The sequence below is a fragment of the Triturus cristatus genome, chromosome 9 (genome assembly GCF_964204655.1).
Source record: "Triturus cristatus chromosome 9, aTriCri1.1, whole genome shotgun sequence".
Classification (NCBI taxonomy): Eukaryota; Metazoa; Chordata; class Amphibia; order Caudata; family Salamandridae; genus Triturus; species Triturus cristatus.
In genome coordinates this window covers 492,153,222-492,162,978 of record NC_140592.1, presented here as the reverse complement: position 1 = coordinate 492,162,978, position 9,757 = coordinate 492,153,222, and the positions used below count along the sequence as shown (strand labels likewise).

At 44.3% G+C, this 9,757-nt stretch overlaps 2 long non-coding RNA genes across 2 annotated transcripts; both read left to right on the top strand.

The window, feature by feature from the left end:
• The first annotated feature begins 274 nt into the window (after window positions 1-274).
• On the top strand, window positions 275-692 carry LOC146798196 (uncharacterized). The gene is made up of 3 exons (XR_014969122.1): window positions 275-354; window positions 437-503; window positions 587-692. It is a non-coding gene; the product is annotated as an uncharacterized LOC146798196 (long non-coding RNA).
• Window positions 693-5,364: 4,672 nt separating this feature from the next.
• LOC146798195 (uncharacterized) lies at window positions 5,365-5,782 on the top strand. Its single transcript, XR_014969121.1, has 3 exons — window positions 5,365-5,444; window positions 5,527-5,593; window positions 5,677-5,782. It is a non-coding gene; the product is annotated as an uncharacterized LOC146798195 (long non-coding RNA).
• Window positions 5,783-9,757: the final 3,975 nt, after the last annotated feature.

Here is a 9,757-nt window from a genome sequence, read left to right as displayed (position 1 = left end):
CGGCCATTCCATGCCCTCTACCCCCTTCTTTCCACTCCCCTTGTTATAACTGAATTATTCTAACACTATACTAACTTATCCCCCCTTTCTTCCCCTCTCTACTGTTTCTCGCCCCTCATCCTGAGGCGCTACTTTCCTTACTATTTCTTCCCTATCTGTGTCACCTTCGTAATTCCTGTCTCTATGGGCTTCCTTGACCTTCCATCATGTCCGCCCTCTTATTCCACTCCACCTTGGCCCTCTTCGCTTTCAATTACTGGGCGGTTCCGATTCCCAGGTTACTTCCGTCCCACTGAGGCTCCATTCACACAGCCCGCACCCTGACGCTTAGCCGGATCCTCGCAAGCTCCCCAGGTGAGACACACTCGCTCGCTCACTTCTTCTTCCCCCACATTACTCGCCCATTCTCACTCGTTTCCCTCCCTCCCTTCCATAGGTCTTCGTGGTATATGCGGCGTGCATCATACATTTTCCTACGCTTTTTTCCGGACTACCGCCCCACGGTGAGTTTAATTCCACATGTCCCGTTACCATCACACCACCCCCCACCCCCTCCTTGCTCACTATCCCTTCCTTCTCCCCACAGGATATAGGTTCCGAACCCATCGACAAGCCCGGCCGGGCTGCTTCGGACTTCCAATCGGTTTGCAACTCAGACCTGACTCGCCACTATTGTACCAAATACCTCTCCCTATTCTTCACCGCTCCCCTGGTAAGCCGTAGCCCGTCCTTCTCCCCTTACTCACACATTCAGTTACTTCCTCACCTCCTCCTAACCCTCCTATTCTCCTGCAGGCTCACTTTTCCGCCCACACGGAATTACGACATCCGTCGAGCCTTGGTCTGAGACGGTTTCTGACGGGGCGCTTCATCTAATTAGTGTCCCACCATATCTCTGGTAAGCCCTTGCCCAACCTTCCTCTACTTGCACCCTGCGCTCCTGCACTCCTCCCCAGCATTGACTCTCCCTCTCCTCCACAGGCTCCATTTCTCGCCTATACTTCATTCCGGACTACAACACTTAAACCGTCTAGTGTTGGTCTTGGCGCGGCTGCGCAACAGTTACTTATTGATTGGGTCTTCCTCTCACTGTAAGTTCCGACCACCCTTTTATCTAGTTTCTGCACCACCCCCTCAACATCCCTCCCTTCTCGCATATAACCCTCAAACTACTCTCGCCTCCCTTTACTCTTCCTATGCTCTCTTCCTAACTTTGCATTTTGTTATTTTTTCTCCCCCTCCCCACTAGGCTAATTCCCAGGCAATTAATTATCAATTCCTTGTCCTGAAGAGATCCCACTACTCGTTAAGGGATCGAAACGTCGTCGACATTCATTTCTAAACTCCAGTGTATTACCAAATTGAAATGTCGGAGTATGAAATGTTTTACTGACTTTTTGTTTACAATTACCTTTGAGCACCAAAAAGTCACCTTTTAAATCACTTGCCTGGGTACCGGAAATCGGCTGATTTCCTATTACCCTGCCACCAACTCACTCACTGTTTTACTTTTTCTCACTATTTACTGTAATCTTTTAGTTATTTTTGCATTGTCTTCAAACATAAAAAACCCAATTTTTCATTGAACTAATTGTGGCACTTTAATTTACTCGAATTGAATGGGACCACTGTTCCTTTATAATAATGTTTACACCCTTGGTCCCTTCTGACTCCTAGGGTCTCCTTGTTCCTTATAAACGTCCCTTGCGCAATCGCTGGATTGCAAGGATTTGCTAGAATCTACTCCCACTCACTTCCCTTACAGTGAGTTGTAACCTTTTGTAATTTTTCGTATTTACTAATTACAATCCCGGTTGCCTACCTCTCTTCCCCCCTTCCCTCTCCACCCCCCCTCCTTCCCTGGGCATGGCACAACACGCTCCCCTTTACTCAGATGATTATATAAAAAGAATATTAGAAGGTCCCTCTCTCTTCACTGAGACTACGGAAAGTACTGACATCACTGCAACCACGATCTTTGAACAACTAGAAAAATCTACCAAGAAATTCATTAGACTCCAGCTAATGATTCGTATGCTAACTGAATACTTGAAATCAAACACAATTCCCCAGGGGCTCCAAGTCCGAAATATCCCAGGAGTCTTCACTGACATTAAGAAGTATCTGACGGGTTTCAGCCATATTGGAACCACATGCTCAAGACACTGGATGGTCTTGGGCATTGATATTGCCACTGAAGAAGCGAAAAAATTAGAGATAGAAATTAAGGATATAGAAAAACAGATTAAAGAGAATAGTACCCTCACTGATGCTAAGAACCTACTGGACAAAGTTGAGAAAACTCTATCTGAATTTCATCGCATTGAACAAAACAAAAAAATTGTGAAAGTTAAGCGAGACATCAAGAATTACAAAGTAGAAAGGACATATCCATATCTACTTGAGGATTTTTACGTCAATAGGGCATACCTAGGTCCTAGAACACAGTGACCCTGGGGTAGATTTAACAAACAGCAACACGTAGTTGGTTTTTCTGAGACTTCGGCTGAGTCTTCAGATAATTCTGACTCCACTGAAGGCCCCAGTACATCCAGAACTAGACCAAACAATCCTAATAATTTTTTAGGGCAAGACCAGGGGCGCCAACCCAGCCGCGGAACACCACGTCTCCCCCGTTGGCACAGTACCCCTGGGGACAGACAGACACGCCAACGGTATTACCAATGGTGAATAACACTATTCCCCACATTAACTCCTCAAACTCAGCGACCATAGTCACTATGGGTGAATATCAAACTATTCCCATTTTTAACCTCTCTACTCACTCTCTCTCTGAACAAGAAATCACATTACTTAGCAAAGGACTTTCATATGTTCCGACCACTAGACCTGATTATCTGCAACTTCAAATTGAACTGTTACGGTTCTTTAGGAAGATTCGCCTTCAGGCCTTCTTTGAAAACAGACCATTCACCACTTCAACAGCATTTACCACATTTCGCCCTCCCTCTACCTTTTCCCCGCCTCTGTACAGTATCCCACCTGAAGTTCTAACTTTTGAAAAGCTGGTTCTAAACGAAGTCTCCACACTTGAACACCAACGCAGGTACATCCCTTACAATCTCTCATTGACCGAGAAAGAAGCTATGAAGAATCTCAAGAGCATGAATGACCTGACCATCAACCCAGCAGACAAGGGAGGAGGGATTGTCATCCAAAACACTGACTCCTACAAACAGGGCATACTGACACAACTCTCTAGAACAGACCACTATCTGAGATTGCCCTCTGATCCCACCAAAGATATTCAAAAACTCATCCTTGATATCACTGAAGAAGGCCTAACCCAAGGCTTTCTGACCAAGAATGAATTTCAATATCTCAACACCAAAAATCCCCGCACACCAGTAATTTACACCCTACCTAAGATACATAAGAACCCCACCACCCCCCCCGGGTCGCCCCATTGTGTCGGGTTGTGGCTCAATCTTGGAACCATTGGGTCGCTACATTGATTTCTTTATCAGAGACTTCATCCCTGTAACTCGATGCTACATTAAAGACACCATGGCCATGATAAATTTTATAGAGGGACTTCCCTTTAATCCCCTCAGCGATCTCCTTTGCACCCTCGATGTGGAGTCACTCTACACCAACATTCCCCATGATGAAGGCATTGACGTAATAAGATCCACTCTCAATACTAGGCCACAACCTCATTCAGTCCCTACCTCCTTCATCATTCACCTTCTTAAAATCTGCCTTACTAAGAATTTCTTCCTTTTTGATGGTACATTTTACCAACAAGTGAAAGGAACCAGTATGGGTGCAGTTTTCGCTCCAAATTTCGCGATACTGTACATGGATTGGCTAGAAACCAATACCATACTATCCCCCCTTAATCCCTTCAGGCCCTACATACAAGAATGGAAACGTTACATCGATGATATTTTCCTAATATGGAACAGTAACACAGACCACCTCGCTCAATTCCATAACTGGCTTAATCATCACAGCAATGGTTTAAAATTTACTGTTAACAGCAGTAAAGAACAAATAGCCTTCCTGGATCTCACTATCATTGCTCACAACGAGGGTCTCTACACCACCCTTTACCGCAAACCCACTGAGAAAAACACTCTTTTGGCATACAGCAGTCACCACCCCAGAGCCCTTCGCGACTCACTTCCATACTCACAATTCTTGCGGATACGGCGCAATTGCTTCCTCAAACAAGACTATTTTTCTGAAGCTAACCTGCTACTCAAAAAATTGACTGACAGAGGTTACCCACGTAAATTAGTCAAGAGATCGCTAAAAAGAGCCTGGTATTGCCCGAGGGAAACTCTACTCACTCCCAAGGATAAGAAACAGAACGACAAACTTGTGTGTGTCACTACCTTTACACCAATTTCTAGCATAGTGAAAAAATGTATCAAGAGACATTGGCCTACACTGAATGCTGGAAATCTCCGTATAGAGTGCCCTATTTTTGCATTTAAAAAGAACAAGAGTATTAAGGATCATCTAGTCAGGGCCGCAATTCCAGAACCAAACAGGGACTCTACCCTGAGAACCTTTTGTAATCTACCACGACTAGTGGGCCACTTCAAATGTACTAGCTGTAGTGTCTGCTGCCTCACATTGGATACTAAAACCTTCGTGCATGCTAACATTAACGTCACCTTGAACAATTTTTCTAATTGTAACACCAATAATGTTATATATGCCATAACATGCCCGTGTAATTTGATCTATGTGGGACAAACTACGCAGAAAATCAGGATTCGCATTTGTCAGCATAGAAGCAGAATCCGCTGCAAGACGGCTAATGCTCCTCTTGTTGAACATTTCACACAACTTAATCATACCGAGGACGACTTGAGATGGCAGGTGATCAGCGTTATCACACAGTCCACAAGGAACATGAACATTGCATCTGTCCTCAACAAAGAGGAACTCAAATGGATAATTCGCTGTGATAGCCATCACTCTGGACTGAACCGACTTGAGGACTGGTCTAATCTACTCTAATCCTTGAATATCTCTATGTGTACACTTAGCCATGCGTAAAATTACTGAAATGTGTTTTCTCTCTAAATTTATGGACCAAGAATCGAGCAATTTTCCGGCCATTCCATGCCCTCTACCCCCTTCTTTCCACTCCCCTTGTTATAACTGAATTATTCTAACACTATACTAACTTATCCCCCCTTTCTTCCCCTCTCTACTGTTTCTCGCCCCTCATCCTGAGGCGCTACTTTCCTTACTATTTCTTCCCTATCTGTGTCACCTTCGTAATTCCTGTCTCTATGGGCTTCCTTGACCTTCCATCATGTCCGCCCTCTTATTCCACTCCACCTTGGCCCTCTTCGCTTTCAATTACTGGGCGGTTCCGATTCCCAGGTTACTTCCGTCCCACTGAGGCTCCATTCACACAGCCCGCACCCTGACGCTTAGCCGGATCCTCGCAAGCTCCCCAGGTGAGACACACTCGCTCGCTCACTTCTTCTTCCCCCACATTACTCGCCCATTCTCACTCGTTTCCCTCCCTCCCTTCCATAGGTCTTCGTGGTATATGCGGCGTGCATCATACATTTTCCTACGCTTTTTTCCGGACTACCGCCCCACGGTGAGTTTAATTCCACATGTCCCGTTACCATCACACCACCCCCCACCCCCTCCTTGCTCACTATCCCTTCCTTCTCCCCACAGGATATAGGTTCCGAACCCATCGACAAGCCCGGCCGGGCTGCTTCGGACTTCCAATCGGTTTGCAACTCAGACCTGACTCGCCACTATTGTACCAAATACCTCTCCCTATTCTTCACTGCTCCCCTGGTAAGCCGTAGCCCGTCCTTCTCCCCTTACTCACACATTCAGTTACTTCCTCACCTCCTCCTAACCCTCCTATTCTCCTGCAGGCTCACTTTTCCGCCCACACGGAATTACGACATCCGTCGAGCCTTGGTCTGAGACGGTTTCTGACGGGGCGCTTCATCTAATTAGTGTCCCACCATATCTCTGGTAAGCCCTTGCCCAACCTTCCTCTACTTGCACCCTGCGCTCCTGCACTCCTCCCCAGCATTGACTCTCCCTCTCCTCCACAGGCTCCATTTCTCGCCTATACTTCATTCCGGACTACAACACTTAAACCGTCTAGTGTTGGTCTTGGCGCGGCTGCGCAACAGTTACTTATTGATTGGGTCTTCCTCTCACTGTAAGTTCCGACCACCCTTTTATCTAGTTTCTGCACCACCCCCTCAACATCCCTCCCTTCTCGCATATAACCCTCAAACTACTCTCGCCTCCCTTTACTCTTCCTATGCTCTCTTCCTAACTTTGCATTTTGTTATTTTTTCTCCCCCTCCCCACTAGGCTAATTCCCAGGCAATTAATTATCAATTCCTTGTCCTGAAGAGATCCCACTACTCGTTAAGGGATCGAAACGTCGTCGACATTCATTTCTAAACTCCAGTGTATTACCAAATTGAAATGTCGGAGTATGAAATGTTTTACTGACTTTTTGTTTACAATTACCTTTGAGCACCAAAAAGTCACCTTTTAAATCACTTGCCTGGGTACCGGAAATCGGCTGATTTCCTATTACCCTGCCACCAACTCACTCACTGTTTTACTTTTTCTCACTATTTACTGTAATCTTTTAGTTATTTTTGCATTGTCTTCAAACATAAAAAACCCAATTTTTCATTGAACTAATTGTGGCACTTTAATTTACTCGAATTGAATGGGACCACTGTTCCTTTATAATAATGTTTACACCCTTGGTCCCTTCTGACTCCTAGGGTCTCCTTGTTCCTTATAAAAGTCAATCAGTGTCAGTCAGTCAGTAGTCAGTCAGTGTCAGTCAGTCAGTGTCAGTCAATCAGTGTCAGTCAGTCAGTTTCAGTCAATCAGTGTCATTCAGTGTCAGCTAGAGTAGCTCTGCTGACCTGGTTCTCTGGCTCTAAAGCAGCTCTGCTGCCCTGGTTCTCTCTCTCTAAAGCAGCTCTGCTGTCCTGGTTTTTCTGGCTCTACAGCAGGTCTGCTGACCTCGTTCTCTGGCTCTAGAGCAGCTCTGCTGACCTAGTTCTTAGGCTACAGAGCAGCTCTGCTGATCTGGTTCTCTGGCTCTACAACAGCTCTGCTGATGTGGTTCTCTGGCACTAAAGCAGCTCTGCTGAACCTGTTCTATGGCTCTAAAGCTGCTCTGCTCACCTGGTTCTCTCCCTCTAGAGCAGCTCTGCTGACCTGGTTCTCTCCCTCTAGAGCAGCTCTGCTGACCTGGTTCTCTCCCTCTAAAGCAGCTCTACTGACCTGGTGTCTCTGGCTCTACAGCAGCTCTGCTGACCTGGTTCTCTGGCTCTAGAGCAGCTCTGCTGACCTGGTTCTTAGGCTCTAGAGCAGCTCTGCTGACATGGTTCTCTGGCTCTAAAGCAGCTCTGCTGACTTGGTTCTCTGGCTCTAGAGCAGCTCTGCTGACCTGGTTCTCTGGCTCTAAACCTGCTCTGCTGACCTGGTTCTCTGGCTCTAAAGCCGCTCTGCTGGCCTGGTTCTCTGGATCTAAAGCAGCTCTGCTGACCTGGTTCTCTCCCTCTAAAGCAGCCCTGGTGACCTGAGGTCTCTGGCTCTACAGCACCTCTGCTGACTTGATTCTGTGGCTCTAGAGCAGCTCTGCTGACCTAGTTCTTCGGCTCTAGAGCAGCTCTGCTGACCTGGTTCTCTGGCTCTACAGCAGCTTTGCTGACCTGGTTTTCTGCACTCACGATGTACACACCCGACTTCGCGAAAATATATTTAAAAATAATATAAGTTTATTATAAGTACATTATATAGTATATTATTTGTATGAATATCTTACATAATCTCTTGCCCTAATATGTATATTAAAGACACATACATATCATTTTGGAACATAACATTTTTTGGCGGAAGTCACGCACCCAGCGTGCCCCAGCACGTATATGATGTCACGCGGAACCCGCAACCGCGCAAACATCTCGTACCGTAGTGCGCATGTATCGCGAATGAGCGGGAGCAGGAGTCACGGACTGGTTGCATACCAATCACGCACATCATGTGATATTAAATGTATATGATGTAACTGAAAAACACGCAGCCGTCGCACACCATACGGGGATCCTTCATGATTTTTCTAAAATGGCGGCTAGAATGCGCGCACCCACTGTGATGTGTACGCTTTGAGTGCGCAACTCCGAAAAAAATTGGATTTAAAAAAAAAAGAAATTAATATAAATATATTAAAATAAAAAATGAAAACAACTAAATTAATCAATATTTCAGTTTTAATTTAAAAACAAAAATTGGGGGGCAATTTTCAGAAAAATATATCATGATATTTAATTAATAAAATATGTATAAATAAACAGTTAAAAAACTGTAGAAAATCGGTACAAAAATAGGTATAACTACTATCACACTTAAAAATTAGCATTTAAAAAACCTTTGAAATTCACTGAAAAAAAACATAGGTTTCAGAGACGTTATAGTTAGAAATTAGCATTTAAAAAACCTTAGAAATTCACAGAAAAAACCATAGGTTTCAGGGGTGTTATAGTTAGCTGGCCATTTCACTCGTACAAAACCGTAGAAATTCCTCCGTTATAGTTAGTTCTGCTAACTATAACTCACGCGCCCGCAATGCACTGCTGATGATGTCACATATTGCATCATTCATGACATAGTCAGTGACATCACTGATGACATCTCAAATGACATTGAATATAAGATCAGGTTTTAGGAATGATTTTAGAAATTGGTAATAGAAAGCATATTATATGCTTCTGCTAAGTGATGTACAGTTTCTGTTGGATCTCCCTTGAATAGTTCAATACAAGCATTAGTATATTTATTCATGCGACTTTGCACTCTGTTCGGATCTGGGTTGGGGATTGACATCATGCCTCAATCGGATTTTTTGCAATCTTCCTTGGTCATCAACTAGTTTTCTTTGAATGCATTGAGTATTAAATTAATTGGGTAAATTGCACTTTGAATTGTTGAGGTGAGGGCACTCTTATTTTTACAATAATTAGTCTTGGACATATTGCGAAGCAAATTTTATGCATTTATGCAAATATTATGTTATGGTAATACCTATGAGTTATTTTACATGATGTAAAAAACGATTATTGGAATAACACATTGACATTATGTGGCTATTGTGTTTGGTGGGGTATGTATCTGTAACGATGAATTACATGTATTTTTTTCTATGTCCATCAAATGATTCACTTGCACTTTAAAAAGAGCGGTCATCAGCCAAAGTGTTGTCATGTGATCAAGGGCGGGATCGCCCGTAACGCGTAATGGCGGACAATGGCTAAATAAATAATTGCACGAAAAAGATTGGGTCTGCGCTCGTTTGTTTTCCAACCGAGGGAAGAGTGAAGACGAGTGGTGGTGATATATATATATATATATATATATTACCTACTGCCGGTCGCCAGTAGGTAGTTATAGTTAGGACCTATTATCCATAGGAAATCCGCAACATTCTAGTTGGAATAACTTTGGCGCCGGTTGATGAATCTTTGCGGCATTTTCAAATCTTGTGGCCCGCTCCTATCCTGAAAGTCTCGGGTTGATTCGTCAAGCGGGGGCCGAGAAAAAAGGGGGTTCCCAAAATGTGTTTCCCTCATGCAATTTTCCATAGGGACCTTTAGTCGCAGCTACAGCTCGAACTGTTGAACAGAATTACACCAAATTTGGCAGAAAGGTAGACCTTGGTTCAGAGTCGTGCCTTTTGTTTAAATGGTGTAAATCTGTTCAGTAG